This window comes from Protopterus annectens, chromosome 14.part0, assembly GCF_019279795.1.
Source record: "Protopterus annectens isolate FY-2018-M chromosome 14.part0, PAN1.0, whole genome shotgun sequence".
Taxonomy (NCBI): Eukaryota; Metazoa; Chordata; order Ceratodontiformes; family Protopteridae; genus Protopterus; species Protopterus annectens.
Window position 1 is genome coordinate 811,100,607 of NC_056748.1, and position 16,520 is coordinate 811,117,126.

At 38.6% G+C, this 16,520-nt stretch overlaps 1 protein-coding gene across 1 annotated transcript in view; it reads left to right on the forward strand.

The window, feature by feature from the left end:
* Positions 1–16,520, forward strand: part of CALHM1 (calcium homeostasis modulator 1) — a 164,808-nt gene that overhangs the window by 1,575 nt on the left and 146,713 nt on the right. The gene's annotated exons all lie outside the window — the stretch shown is intronic.

Sequence of the window (16,520 nt, forward strand, 5' to 3'; positions counted from 1 at the left end):
TTCTCCGGTTCGATTCTCGGCTGGGGTGCCTTCTGTGTGGAGTCTGCATGTCCTTCCTGTGGTTGCGTGGGTTTTCTCCGGGTGCTCCAGTTTCCTCCCACATCCCAAAGACATGCAGTAGGTGGACTGGACACTCTAAATTGGCCCTAGGTGTGAGTGTGTGCGTGTGTGTGCCTTCTGTGGAAGGTTGGGTGCCGGGCTGGCAACTCGACACTGTAAAAACTCCACTGCCAATCATGAGCGGACAGGTCCTCCGGTGTGGCGACCCCTAACTGGGAAAAAGCCAAAAGAAGAAGAAGAAAAAGTTCTCATCCTCACAACAGTCTAAAAAGCTGAACTGATTCTGTAGACAGGGTTGATCTAACAATCTGAAAATTGAGTTCAAACCACAGATAGCATGGGTTTAATGTTTAAATACTCATTTCTCTGTTGTACAAGAGGAAAAACATGACACCAGGGAGAGGAAACTGATTTTTTTCTTCTCCATTTTAGCTACTTTATGTTATAACATCTTCCTGATATTACCTTACTTGTCAGCTGAAAGAGTCACAGGCTTTCACAGAACATATTCAGCAGCATTACTGATACAGATCAGATGAAGAGACATTTAATCTTTGCCTTTTATGTACAATTTGAATACCACTATTACATGCTCATAGTCTCATATGTCCTACACTGTGACTTCCTATTACCCTTTTTGTACACATTCTGTTGTTGCCCACTGTATGGTATCATGTCTGTACAATTTGTGCTCTTATAGTTTCACATTATATAATTTCATGACTGCACAGTTTATGATCTCAAAACTGCAAAATACTGCCTAGAAATCTGTCCTTGTAACATGCTCAGCCAATAACTAAATTAGTATATTTGCTTTGTTGAACTTGAATGCCAGGCAGACAGCAAATAATTATATCAATATGCCACTTGCTATGAAGTATCACTATGGTAATCACTCTGGCAAATTGTTTCAATAACTGGTACAGTTAGCCTGATTTCTTATGCTATTACTTCCTGAATGTGCAATAGTCAGGAGTGAGTCACCACTCCATGCATGTGCAATATGAACATCAGAATATATTCTAATCAATCACAGTGTGAAGTCATAGTCTTTGCACTACCTACTAGTATAATATTGTCTAATGTCTTCCTGTCCAATCGTGATAATCTATTGTGTTGTTAATATTTTAATTATTACTGTATGTGCATTAATCTTACTGTCATTCATTGTTATGTCTTGCACGGGGACCAAAGCAACGTAATTTTGTTCAGCTTGCACTGCTGTGTATATCTGATCGACAAAGTTTACTTTGACTTTGACTTTAGTTGCTAAATTAATATGTGTGGATGAATCAGGCTTGGCATTAGCATTTTTTTTTGTTTTGCAATGTATGTCAGAATCAAAATGTATTGCCATCCACAACTTGTACATGCATACATTCACACAGGCTAAATAGGAAATGTCAAGACCCACTAGGGCAAGCCCTGAAAAATGGAGAATGAATGGCTGAAAAAACAGACTTACATATATGAAGTCCGAGATAGCAATTTCCCAGAATATTTCCTTCCCTCTGAGGTATGGTTATCTCAGAGTTGGTATATATAAGTTCAGGGGATGTTGGGGGCTTGATCCCCACATTGGGATGCAGAGGGGGCTTGCCTCTGCGAAAAAGGGAAGAAATTTAAAGAAGAGTGATGTTTGAGATTCATTCTTTTCCTAGATTTTTCAATCTTTTTTTTTTTTTTATTTTGTCAACATTCAGCATAACGAGTGTCAACATTTCAATAGGTAGTCACTAAAAATAGACATTATTACCAAGAGCTCATTTCATACCCAGAAAAAAAAATTAATGTGTGGGAAAATGGCATTTCTAGTAACCTGAAGTGTCGAACTATGTTATTAGCTGGATTGCCAAGTCTTAGGAACAAACCTAGACCAGAACAGCCAGTAACAATGAGTTTATTCTCATGGAAAATTGGCCATTCTTCTATTACTGCAGTAACATACTTCAGTGGCCCAAATGTTTGCTGGCTTTTACCAGACACAACTGTTCATGTGCTAATCTCATAGTGGTAAAATAAACAGCACAGCAGTAATGGTGGATAGGAAAGGCAAATGCATCCCAGTGGGGCAGCCCAGCTACATAGTGTTAGGAAGCATGACACCACTGATATTCTGCAACAGTACATCTCACAATCAAGAGACTCCGGACAAGACAATGGCGCTATCATTTTATAAAAGACTACATAATAGACTATATGGCTTTAGCTGCATGTGGTAATGGGGAAATCTAAAAAAAAGAACTGCAGCATGCAGAATTTTGCATGTTATTAATTTGCATTTGCAGTTATAATAGGTAACTAAAATAACAAAGGGTATGGCATCTAGGACAAAAAATGTTATTTTTCTGCTGTACTTGGCCCTCATCAGACTACTCACGGAGTACAATGCACCTTTCAGTATGTATTGAACCAGGCATTTGCAACAACTTAAGTGTCCTTAGAGGTTCCTCACAAAAAGAATTCATGGCATAAACAACATCTCAAAGCTCCATCCCTGCACTCAGTCTCCTACAGACTGCTATAAGGTAATCTATGACCCACAGATCATAATCTCATCCCAGTCTAATGGACATGTTTCACATTCGCAAAACAAGTAGCATCAGAAATACCCAACTTAGGGACTTAATCCTTATCTGCTAATTAAATAAGATATGCTAGAGGGACAGGTATGTGTTTCAGAGACTCCTCCTCTTCCTCCTCCTCTAGAAAAGGCTTCCCATCCATGTGAAGCAGAGTTTCTCCTTAACTAAATTCAAGCATAAATTGAACAAGTGGGTCTGGCACATATGCCTCTTATGGACATAGGCAACCTCACCTGTAAATGCTTGACTACCCATTGTCCAAGCCTTAAAATTAGTTTGGGGCATAAAATCATGTTAAGTACATTTGGAAAAGCATGGCTAGGTCATTAGGCTAGTAATTACCTATGAACAATAATATAAGCACAGCGAATCCCAGAGTGTTGCTGGTTTAGATACTTTTCCACATTCCGTGTCTGTTCTTGGGGGAGGGGGGCATTCAGGTGACTGTGGATTGCTAGACTACAAGTTTACTGCAAAGCAAAGTCCTATAGTCTTTAAATAACACTATTGCCATAAACCTAGGAAAATATTTTTCCTGAGCAACATGATATAACAGTTGCAGGACAAATTGGCATAAAGACAAGGGGGATGGACTTTGGGAAAGGAGGCAAAAGAAATGAATGACTATCTTCAAGTAAACAAGACTGGAAGGGGAGGAAAATATTTTTTTATGGAAAAGAAGAAGAGTTATCCATGTTAAGGAATGACAGAGGGAAAGTAAGAATTCTCTCCTGTACAACTGATGTCAACAGCAAAGTGAAAGACAGATGAACTTTTCCCTAATGCAACCTTGTTTTTTCTTTACCAACTAAGTGTATCAGTGCCACTTAGAACTTGTGTAGCCAAAATCTGAAGCATAAGGAAATGCAGAATAAATGGAGAGGTGGAAGTAGCCTGTACCCTGCATGTTTTTGAGAGGATACCAAATTACCCAGAGAAAATGCATGCAAATATTAGAGAACATGCAAACTCCAAAGCGAGTGACCACTGGCCAGGACTGAGCTCCAGTTTATGGAGCCGTGAGAGATAAACCTTAAACCCTGGGCTGTGTTAATGTATGATGACTGAGAGAGTTCAGTCAAAATGACTACCACCCAGGGAAAATATAGAAAGGCTGATGAAGAAGAGAGCCATACAGTAACATCCAATTAAAACAGTGCCAACATTTGTGTAGAAAAATGATAAACTTGTCATCAGGAGAGAAGATAGTGTGAATGGTTGCAAGTCAGACATGTTTTGCACATTCATTCATACATTCATAGTCTGTGGGAAAAGGTTAGTCTGTATTGGAGGTTGCTGTTTTGGGGATTGTATGTGGAAGTATTGGGTGTAAAATAGATTATATATGTGAGAGGTTAAATTACAAGGTCTCTGTCATCAATGGTAGCACAATGTGTTATAGTTTGTTAAGGGTATAAAACAAGAAGCTCTGCTTTCCAAATAATACCATGCCATACTGAAACTAACACACTGTAAACCCATTTTACTCAGTGCATCTTGTTTACTTTCAACCACAATACTTAGCAAGGTGTAGTATAAAAAGTGTTGTTTAGTTGACTACAGCCTTTATCTATAGTGAGTTGATTTGTACTGGTAATCACTTCAAGTGCAGTTTATGTTTTGGCACCAGCAATGATTATCTGTTTTCTTCACAGCTGACTGACTGTGGAGTTACTCAATACAACTATAAGGTGCAGAGGTTTCATATGTGTGGGACAGAGCAAAGACCACCACATAAACTCCTCTGTCTGTCTCCAAGTTTTACTTATTGATGTACAAGGATGTACTTTTTCTTTCGAAGGTAGACTCCCTGCCAGTATGGTTTGTATATTGCCACCAGCAATGATTCACTTCACATGGGCTGTTTTCATTCTTTAAGCTGTCATGCAGTTGTGGAGTTAGTAAACAAATATACAAGCTGGGGAGGTGGGTGTGGAGCTGCATTGCCACCCACCAAGTAAACACTGGTGTATAGTAACTTGTTTTATTTAATGATTTACTACTATTATTAGTATTACAGAAAAAAAGAGGTGGATAGTGTGTACTTGTGATTACTTTGGTGTCAATTTGTTTCTATCAACAAATTTTGATCAATAGTTTTTTTTTAAGAAAATATCTTTATATATATCAAATAAACATAGATAAAAAACACACAACAAACACACAAACATCATATGATCAAGGGCAAATTCATTAAACCCCTCCCGTGTGAAGTTTGAAACACGCCCGCACACACACACACACACACACACACACACACACATACACACATATACACACACACTTTAATTTTATACACCCAATTCAAAGTTGTAGCACTTTGAAGAAGGTTATATAATGTTAGCAGGTGAATTGAATTAGTGATAAATCTCGTTTCTTTTAGTATGTTGGATATTATCAAACTCTGATACATTCCAGGCTGACTTGCTGGTACAAATGGGCCAATGGTTCCAGTGTGTAGTCTTGAACCACAGCAATGAAACGTGCATTAGAACATAAATAAGTTATGGGCGAGGGAGTAAAGCCTTCACAGCACATGGCATGCATTTTATTCCTACAGTGGTGCCTGGTTTGGAGACAACTGTAAGGGTAACAGTACTTAGCTCTGCATCAGGCCTGCTAAACGGAGCCAGCATTCAGAAACTGCAAGCAGATATGGAGAGAAGATAGTGGGGTTTGTAGGAGAAGCAGGGAATTGTAGAGTTGGAGAAGCACTGAATGTGTAATGTAGGATTACAAACTAAAGAGAAGATGCTCATGGGGGTAACAAAAAGGAACAAAACATCTTTAAAGTACTTAAACAGGAAGACAAGAGAAGAGATTATGACTTTAGAAAATAGAGGTAGCAGGAAAATCAAAAGAGAAGATCAGTGTAAACAGATACCCTAAAATCATATTTCTGTTCAGTTATGATGGAATGAAAACAGAATGAATAATAAAGGGAAGAGCAGAAGGAGAAGCTGAAAGAAGTTGATGCACATCCAGTTACAGAGGATAGTATCACAGAGAGATGCCAAAGTAAAAATGAATAAAACCAAGGTTCTAAATAAGGTTCCTGCATCGATTATGATGCCACATGTGAAGAAAGTGCCAGGTAAGTCACAATCCACACATCTGCAAAACACAAGATAGTTCACAAGGCATAAGTGCACTCAGTCAACCAAACAGTAAGAGGAATTGTGGCAACTGATGGCCAGTTACTGTGAGATAATTATTGGAGTCACTGTTAAGTGTCAGGACTATAAATTATGTTGAATAAATTGTTTTACTAAGCAGAATATATTTTCAAAATAGAGGTTACATCAGTTAAACAAGCTTAAAACCTGATAGTTGGCAAACCAAGCACTATGCAATAAGATGAATCCAAATAAGTACAATTCTAATAAAGTGCAACTCAGGATTAGTCATCTACAGTGAAATGTGATAACACTGTGTTGTATCTTTAACTTAAAAATGGTTATTACAGACTTACAGCATAGTCAAATGGAAAAGGTGCTCATACACAGAGATCTTGGCACATCAGAATTTAGAACAGAGAGAAGGTCTGACCATGTCACATGACATACAGCACCCCATGGGTGCCGGAACCATAGAGCGAGGGGGGAGGGGAGCCCCTCCACTTTTTTGCAGACTCTGTCCCATTATTTTTGTTTTCCGCGCCTCCCAACTGCCGCGACGTTGGTTTGCAAGCGGAAAGGATTATTCAAGCTGCCACGCCCACAATGACATCAGCAAGTATGTCCAGTTTACGAGCGGGAATGGCAAGGATTATTCAGAAGCTGTCCGTTTGCCAGGAATGGAAAGGGATTTATCAGAATGGAGCTGCACCTGGACTGTAATTGCAGAGTGGAAAGGATTTACTTTCAGAAGCTGAATATACTGCCAGATCAGAGTGAGTAAGCCAGGTGTGTGTGTGTGTGTGTGCGTGTGTGTGTGTGTGTGTGTGTGTGTGTGTGTGTGTGTGTGTGTGTGCGTGTGTGTGTGTGTAAATGCCCCCAAACAGGATACATCTGGTGGCTAGTGGTACTCGGGCTCAAACCCTGTACCTTGGGTACAGGAAAAAAGTGCCTAAAGTCCCTAGCCACCATCACTTATGAATTTCTGGTTTGCAGGAGTGCTAAAACAAAAGCTTTCATTCTAGCAATTTTCTAAGGTTATAAAATCAGTATTTGAAATGTGTCCCTATTTTATGGCTGTATTCCCCCATTATTGGCTTTGTTCTGTATTTTTGTGCCAAGATGTTGAGAGCTATGGTGAGAAGTGAGAACTGAATTCATTAAATGATATGATAGCCATTTAAGTTTGTCTTCCTGTCTTTGAAGAAACTGCTGGTTTAGCTTAGCGGTATGTTGCTGTGACTGTAGTGCACAGGGGTTCAAGACTTGGCAGTGAAATGCATGGTGGTAACATAACATTTTATGCAAGCAACTTTCCAAAATTATACATGCAATGTTTAAAATGCGTCTCTGTTTTTTGGCCTTTTGCCCCCCCCCCAATTGAAAATAAGTTCAAGAAGCTGTGCAACATACCTATGGCTTACACTCTACTGTGATTCTGTATTTATATATTGATTGTAGAAGTAGACTGTTATCATGGAAATGTTCTGAGTAGGGCAGTTTTGTCATTATTGGTGCATGCATTTTGCTTCATTGCCTACTGGAAAAATGTTCAAACAATAAATTTAAAATGCAGTTGTGTGTGGAAGTAGACTGTTATCATGGAAATGTTCTGAATAGGGCAGTTTTGTCATTATTGGTGCATGCATTTTGCTTCTTTGCCTACTGGAAAAATGTTCAAACAAATTTAAAATACAATTGTGTTTGGAAGTAGACTGTTATCATGGAAATGTTCTGAATATGGCAGTTTTGTCATTATTGGTGCATGCATTTTGTTTCATTGCCTACTGGAAAAATGTTCAAACAATAAATTTAAAATGCAATTGTGTGTGGAAGTAGACTGTTATAATGGAAATGTTCTGAATAGGGCAGTTTTGTCATTATTGGTTAATGCATTGTTGTTTCATTGCCTACTGGAAAAATGTTTAAACAATAAATTTAAAATGTGCTCTAACTTAAGTCTAACAAGTGTGTTGTATTATACAAGCAATATAATTTAATACAATCAGGAAGATGAATCAAGGAATGCATACATGTATGCATGGCCCTAAAATGTTGTTTGAAAACAGCCCAGAGGAAAGTGTGAAAGGCTCAAAATCATGGGCAAATTTTAAGCTTTACTCTTGTTACCAAAGCAATGGATGAAGGTAAAACAGTTCACACCACATTACCTTGACCTGGCCAAGCCTTTTGACACAATCCCCTACTCAGGTGTAGTACAAAAGATGAATAATGTAGGAGCAAACACTTACATCACCAGCTGCATTGCCAACTTTGCTCACAGGATGCAGGAGATCAAAACAGGGGAAGAGACCAGTCACCAATGGAGTCCCCCAGTGTTTGGTGCTGAGACTTTTTCTGTTTGGCATAAACATCTCAAAAGTAAAAGGAAATACCAAAGAGCTTTGGCCAGCTAAGTTTGAGATGACTGCAAGCTAGGAGAAGTTACTGAATCCCCAAATGACTTAACCATCATGCAGAAAGGTTTGTCCCAAATAATAACTGGTGTCAAAATCATGACAATGTCCTCTGAGAACTGATCCAATTGTTTGGCATTTGGGAACTTGTGTGTACAATGACCTAACTTTTGACCAACATGTGCCCAGAATCATAAGAAAGCCTTTCTATATTGCGCAGCTTATAAACAAATTGATTGTGACTAGATCTAAAGATGTTGTTGTCCCCCTTTACAAAGCTCTCATTATGTCAATCATTTTGTATAATGCCCACTTTGGCATGTATCTGTCCAGCCCTATGCAACAATTGGAATACCTTCAGAGATACCTTACTAAAAGGATGCAAGTCCTAAACAATAGGTCTTGCATGGACCACCTCAAATACTCAGTATCCTACAGAGTGCTTAGAGGTGACATGTCTGGCATACAAAGCAGCCTCCGACATAATACAGATGGACCTAAACATCAGCAAGTCAAATGGCATCAGAAATACTCAGTCCAGGTATCTAAAATGAATGTTGTGGAGAGATGAATATATATCACAGAGGCTACCACTGTTCCGGAACAGACTATCCATAAAAATAAAGCAAAGCTCATCCATCTATATTCAAATGCAACTTGGATCTAAGGATGGGTAATAGAAAATGTACTCCAGGATTTCCCCTCATGCCACTAATGGATGGAGGCAGTTCCTAAATGCTCCATCCCTTACATGGCTCCCTCACATTATATATGGTATGATCACAGTTGTTCTCACTAGAGCTAATATACAATTATAAGCCATGGGAATAGCTAAGACCAATCAGAAAATATTAATTCAAGCACCAAAAGGGAATTGGCTAAGCTTAACATATCCTCCAAGTGAACCTATGTTGTGGTAGCAAATAGTTATAAAAAAATTACCCTTTTTAGTTCACTAAGTGCCCCTGAAACCCTCGCCCCCCCCCCCCCCAGTCTTTAACAGCTTCTGGCGCCTATGCAGCACCCACAATGCTCATCTACCTTGGATGGAGTGCTTTCTGTGTGGAGTCTGCATCTCCTCCCAGTGTCTACATGGGTTCTCTCTGACCTTCTTTCCATATCCACAAGATATACAGTAAGTAAATTAGCATTTCTTCAAACTCCCCATAGGTATTTTCTGTGATGGATCATTGCCCAGTTCAGGATTAGTTTACAGCCTTGTGCTCTTTGAGTACTGGGGTGCGCTCTGGTTGCCTCATGACCCAAAATAAAATTAAGTCCATTACATGTCAAAGTAAACTATGTACAGTCTGAATATTTATTTTTAATTAGTTTGCAAAATAATGCTTTTTACAAGTATCAGCTCCACTCATATTTTAGATTTACCAGTCATTGTATCATCAACAGGTGAGATATTGATTTTAAAGTAGCCAAATGTTCAGAAATAGTCAGTTTACTGGCCTGGGGGTTATGTCAGGCTCAGACTACATCAGTGTCACATCATTTAACTCAGACTTAACCAGCCAGCAATCATGAAATCCATTAACATATCCATATGCAGCACTAGAAGTTACGATTTGCAGAGAGGAAAATATGGGGCTGCAGGTATCTGAGTCAGGTAATCTTTGTAAGTGTCTTTTGACTTTATTCATATTGATCACTGCTGCAGTAGCCTTAGTGATATGAGCTATATCCTTCTAAGGATATAACAGCTGGCTAGCTTCCAAAGCTTCAAGAGAACTTCCATCTACCCAAACTGAAAAGTAGTTTGAGCTGAGCTGACTGAAAGAGAAGTTTGGTTGCAAAGCCCTTCAGAACATTCCAGCAATACATTCTCCCTTGGAGAGAGAATAGGGTTTAGCCCCCTGCTGCAGACCCGATAAAAAAGTTTGTTTAAAGGGGTAAGCCGATCCAGTGAATCTCTAAGATTTTTCAACCTTATTTTTCCTAATTGTCCAAGGGATTTTTTTTTTTCTTTTCATCAGTTTTGGCCAAAAACAAACTAAATAGTCTCAACAGAATTCAGGTAAGCAAATGTTTAAAAAGTGACAAGGGAGCTCCAAAAATAAGTCTTAAACCTCCCAAAACCAAGGACAGTCCAACAAGTTTGAATGACTTTTCAAGAGAACTTGTGACCCCCTCCCACCCTGGCCCCTTTTCTAGGAATCTCCATTTTCTCCTTGGCAACAGATTGTGTCAGACAAATGCATTCTGAAAATCCTTCATTGGAGTTACAGGTGGCAGTGGGAAGAAATTCCTCCTTTCTAGGGGCTCATTCCTCATCCTACTCTTTTGTTTCCACCTGTTCTTCATCATGCATTTTCCCAAGGAGTGACAGAAGCAGTTCTTCCTTCCCAGAAGGGGAAGGGGTTTTATTCAAGGATGTTCCTAGTGTCAAAGAAATAAAAAGCTTAGAAACCATTTCTGGATCTTTCTTTTCTAATCTCATTTTTGATAATGCCCAAATTCAAAATGATATCACTTCACAACCTGTTACCTCTTCTTCCTCTTTCAAGTTTTCTGGTAACACTAGACCTACAAGATACTCATCGTCACATCCCTATTCACCTAAACTTCAGGGCTTCTTAAGGTTGTGTGTCTGGAGCAGATTCACTTTATAATCTCAAAATACTAACATACCGAATTTTAGTATCTCGAGACTATAAAGCAGAAAGCCTAAAAAACCGACACCCACAACCACGAAATTCAAAATCGCGATCATTCACATACACATACCACCACACAAACAAGCACACATACACCTACCTAACGACACTGCAACAAACAAAACAACACACACAAACACAACATAATACACAAACACACCTACCCTACCTATAAGAAGGGGGGCAAGCCCCCTGAACCCACCATGGGGGGGCTTACTTATATAGACTAACTCAAAGGTCACACTAAACAAACAAACACAAAAAACTCACCACTACACACACACACACACACACGCACACACACACACACGCACACACACACACACGCACACACACACACACGCACACACACACACACACACACACACACACACGCACACACACACACACACACACACACACACACACACACAAACACACACACACACACACCAATACCCTTACAAGAACACCACTTACCTGAATCCCCAGCTAAATCCATAAAGCACACCACATGTCATGAACACAACAACACAATGGCAGATTCGACATTTCAGCATGAGATATTATACAGTTTTGCATAACTGCACTTTTGACTTTATGGTCTCGAAATACTAAAATTAGCTATTTTAGTATTTCGAGATTATAAAGTGAAACCATCTGGAGCACATTATCAGTTCTTTGCCTTACCATTTGGACTATCCACTGAACAAGAGTGTTAGTAAACTGTCTAGCTTCAATTATAGCCCTTCTGCAGGCTAGAGCATATCCACATTTTTCCATGTTTAGATGATTGATATATCTTTGCTGAGTATTTTTCAAAATGTCCAGAATCTCTCTCTCAGATGAGAGATCTCTTGCATAAGCTGGGATTCCAATAGAACCTTCAAAAGTCTTTTTTTGACTATCTCACACAGGATTGTGTTCCTGAGATGTCAACTAAACACCATCCTCAATTCTAAGAGCTTTTCTTCCAAAGGAAAAAATAGATCTTTATTTAGATTTATTTCTAAGGTTTTCCACTCAGACTTTGGTCGCTGTGAGGGGAATACCTCAGGGTTTCGGGTCTCATGGCATCTATGATTCTCAAGATACCCCTGGCGTGACTCCATATGAGAAAGACACAGTAGTATCTGAAATCTCATTGTTCCCAGCATTAACATCTTTTATCTTTTCAGATCCAAGTACTGGGGTTCATCAGAAGATACATTTTTTTGGTAGAGACAACCAATATCCTTAAATCTAGCTCCCCTTCTCCCTCCCTGCTCCAAAGCACTCAGTCACCACAGACATTTTGGACTTTGCTTGGGGAGCAGTTTCATGAGGGACAAAATTGCAGGGGGTATGGGACATCAAGGACAGATGCAAGCACACAAATATCAAGGAGATGTTTGACCTGATTAAGACACTTAGCTCTCTGAACCATCGTTGTCCTTGGGACAGCTTCAAGTGGTTAAAGGGAATTCCACAGTGATGTGGTACATCAACAAGCAAGGGGGAACCAGGTCATACTCCTTTTGCAGACTAACCATGTTAGCTGGAGATATTGCTTCACAGCACAATTTCTACAGGCATCCTACATTCCATGAGTAAAGATGTGTTACAGACAAGCTGACCAGGGCCAGGACAAACCTTATGAATGGAAACTAGATTAGGAGTGTTTTCCAAGATTTGATCCATTTGTTGGGAGTTCCTCAAGTAGACCTCTTTGCTTCCTGTCTGAACAATCAGCTGGCAAAATTCTGTTCCAAGAAGGCCCAGAAGACAGATGCCTTTTCTTTTCTTTGGCCAGAAGTGTTCATGTATGCCTTTCCACTAACATCCAGGATACTTCTGAAGAATCAGAAGGAATTCCCCCAAGATCACTGTGGTACTCCTTTCTGGCTAAGACAACAGTGGTTCTCCCTTCTTTTGGAAATGGGCATGAGCAATTGCCACAAGCTTCCTCAGAGACTGGATTTACTCACACAAGACCAGGGGTGTTTCTACACCCTGACATCAATCATCTTTGATTGACTGCCTTGATGATAGGGTCTTGTTTCCTTTTAAGCATCTGTTTTCTGAAGAAGTGTAGCAAGTACTAATAGAGGCAAGTAAGTCTGCTACTAGAAAATCATATATTAGCAAATGGAAAATATTTTCTAGATGGTGCCACCAACATAACCAGCACCCATTCAGGCCTAGATCACTTGCAATATCTGTTACCGCCCTCCTTCCCCCCCCCCCTTGTTTTTTTTGGTGTGTTTTTCATGAGAGGGTGTGGATATTTATTCTTTGTTATTCCTAGCATTGTCCTTTCAGGGCTCAGCCTCTCTCTCTCTGCTGGCAGGAAAGATCTGAAAGACTTCACCCACACTTGTCTTTTAGACAGCTCAGTTTAGGCGTGTGGAAGGTGCCCAGAAGCTTTGGAAGCTGGCCAGCTGTTATATCCTTGGCAGGATATAATCCATGTAGCTAAAGTTATGGTCATCATGGTAAGTTCAACTTACTCAACTGTACTATTCATTTATAAATACTTTTGTCTGATTTGGATTGCATTACGATTTAGGAAAGTCTGATTCTCCAAGTACTGCATCTTCCATTACTTCACTACTCCAAAATTTTCACTTTTCCCTCCTTTGAAAAAGAGAAATTCATCGCTGTTCTGTCAAAGTAAAGTTTCTGCTCCCTTAGTCTTCCCTGTAGTAGTCCAGTTGCAGGTTCTTTACTGTCAGGTACTAACACTGAAGGTGAAGTCATTAGTTTTAATCTCAGACAACTTTTCTTCAGATGATGATTTGAAGAAAACATTATTGACTGTAATGGAATACTGTAATATTCTTCGATAGCTAGGTAACATTGAATGGAACTGGAAGACTCACTTTTTCATCATAAGATTTTTTTTTTTGTAAGTTTGCAGCATATATTCAGCCTGTCCATTACTTTCAGTGTATGTGGGTCTTCAGGACATGTGTTTAAACTCCCATAATTCCTCAAATATATGAAAGTCATGACTGGAAAATCATGGTCCATTGACAGAGACTACATCCTCTGGTATCCTGTGTTTTGCAAAAATGGACTTTAAGGGGCAGTTATTACAGTTTGATTTGTATCCCTCAGGTATAACAACTTCAGGAAACCTAGAAAGTTTTGTGCCAAAAGAAGTCTACACTAACTTTCACCCAGGGCACAGGCAAAATTCTATGACATGTGATTCTGATTTCTCCATAAGTTAGAAATTTCATAGTTTCTAAGTATTTGCTCTATTTTCTCTGCCATACCAGATGAGTACAGAACATCATGAGATACTTCTTTGCATTTATTCTTGACCAGGTATGATTCATGGATTATACTGACCAAATCCTGTCTGAGTTAAGCAATAAACCTTTTGGCATTGACAGGTCATCTCTTTATGGAAAGTAAGCTCTAATTAAAGGATTAAGTGATTTGGCATGATCAAGCCATCCTGCCATAATGCTTCATTCTGAGTACGGATTTTGAGTTCTTGAAGCAAGAGCTTGTCAGCGGAGATTGACAATTAATGAACAGCAAACAGCATTTCTAGATCTCTCTTAATCAGATCTTTCTTACACTCTGATAAGTACACTCTACTTAATGGACCTAATGCGTGCATACGTTTCCCAGGCTTCTACTATATTTGCAGGTCATATTTCTGTAATGAAAATAAAATTGTCTGAATGTTTACATTTGATATATGTACTGATGTTTTAAATCTGCTATATGGTTTTATGATCTGATTCCACAATAATTATTTTACCAGAAACATAGTTATACAATTTATGATAGACGAATATTATGGCTAACACCAGAACAAAACAGTGCATAGTATGGCTCACAAACCAAAAGATAACAGAGGATATGAGGCACATTACCCCTTTTAGCTGATACTAAGTCTCCTACTGTCTAAAGAAGAAATGTTTCCTTTTAATCCACTACTTTCAATTCTGAAAATCTGTGCATATCCATAACTTTTATTTGACCACGGTCATCATGCTATGAGAGTCAGTTTGCTTCAATATGACTCCCATTCTATGTGCTTCATTTCTTATTTAGTCTTGACTATGAGTGTAACAAAAATGAATTCTTCCTAGAACAGGAATTACAGGTACTGCCTCAGGAGTAATCTTAATATGATATTCACCTTGCAAACAATGCAAGCCTTCAAACAAAATCAGAGTATTTCTTCAAAACATCATCAGTATTATGTAATGCAGATGACTTAGACTGCAAGTGCTTTATTGTGTTCTGCATATTATGTTTCTGTACCTGCTTTGAGGTAGTATTTACAGAACCATTTTTATTAAATTTGACTGACTCATCAGCATTGAAATTATCAAAATCATACTTATCGTATTGAAATCATACATTCTGGCAACAGAAATATTATTTGACCATTTCTCTACTACACAAATTGAATTACTTTAAGAATTTTCCAGAAAACCTTCCTAAAAGTGTCATTTTGCATTGTTATGGTATGAATTCTTTAACAATAATCCATAGCTGGGTATAGGTAGTGTTTTGTTAAACAAGCATTACCCATACCCTGACATGGATTATTGTTGTCATTCACAGTCATTATTGAAAATAAAATACTTACCTTTTTAAATAATTGCAGTATATTTTAGAACTTCTTTTCCGTTCCATTTCTTCTCACCACCTTGAACTACTGAAGATGGCTTCCTAATGTTCTCGGATGTGCTGATGCTTGCACAATTCATTAGACTGAAGGACACGTTTTTCCACTTGTAAGGGAGGCATGAGTGCGCACAAATCCAGCTCTTTGTACTAGGATGCTGGAAGTCCTAGGAGTGTTACTCTGGCCTTTGCAACAGAATTATGAGGCCTGAAAATGACAGAAAGCTGACATGCATCATTTTACCTCTGAGAAGAGGGGAAGCAAACTTACAATCCATATGCAAGATGTCACAAATATCGGTTGTAAGGCTTTGGTTTTAGTATCAATTACTATTCTCTGACTGCTGCATTTTTGTTTGGCTATAACTGTACTAATTTCTATGCATTTGTTCTAGTTCATAACTGGACTTATTTCCATGAGTAATGCTATATTTATCATGGGCACAGTGATTGTTCTGTCCAATCAGCATTCATGTTTTTGAATAATAATGAGTTTTCATTGTATAGTATTAATCACTGAATGAGAAGAATGCAACAGTCAGGCAATTGTGCGGTAATTATTTAATATTTAATAACACTCACAGCACTAATAAACGACAAAGTAAGTATAACAACATAGTTGAGTGCTTTCGTCTACTAAATGTTTGAATTATTCAGATAGAAATGGGCAATCATACAATCGACTTTTCATTTCATTCTAATCTCTGTATTAGCATCACATTCCAAAGTTAGGTTCTTTAAGTTTTAAGATCTTCTGCATGCTAATCAAACTAATCACATATTTTAATAGAGTAAATTGCATGAAATAAGTTCCTAGTTCTTCACCTTTAATACAACTGGAATTTTGTCAGCACTGGAGCCATTTCAAGATTCTCAAGGACTAGAAGGTGGTGTGAATACTATTGTTTATATTCTGATCCAAGATGTTACATAACAAGAGCATGATCTCAGACTAATGAAAGCACTGAGCAGGCTGGGGTGTCAGGCTCATCATACTGGAGTGTATGCTTTAAAATAAATTACTTTCTTTCTAATTGCTGATAGGTTACAACCAGATACTGA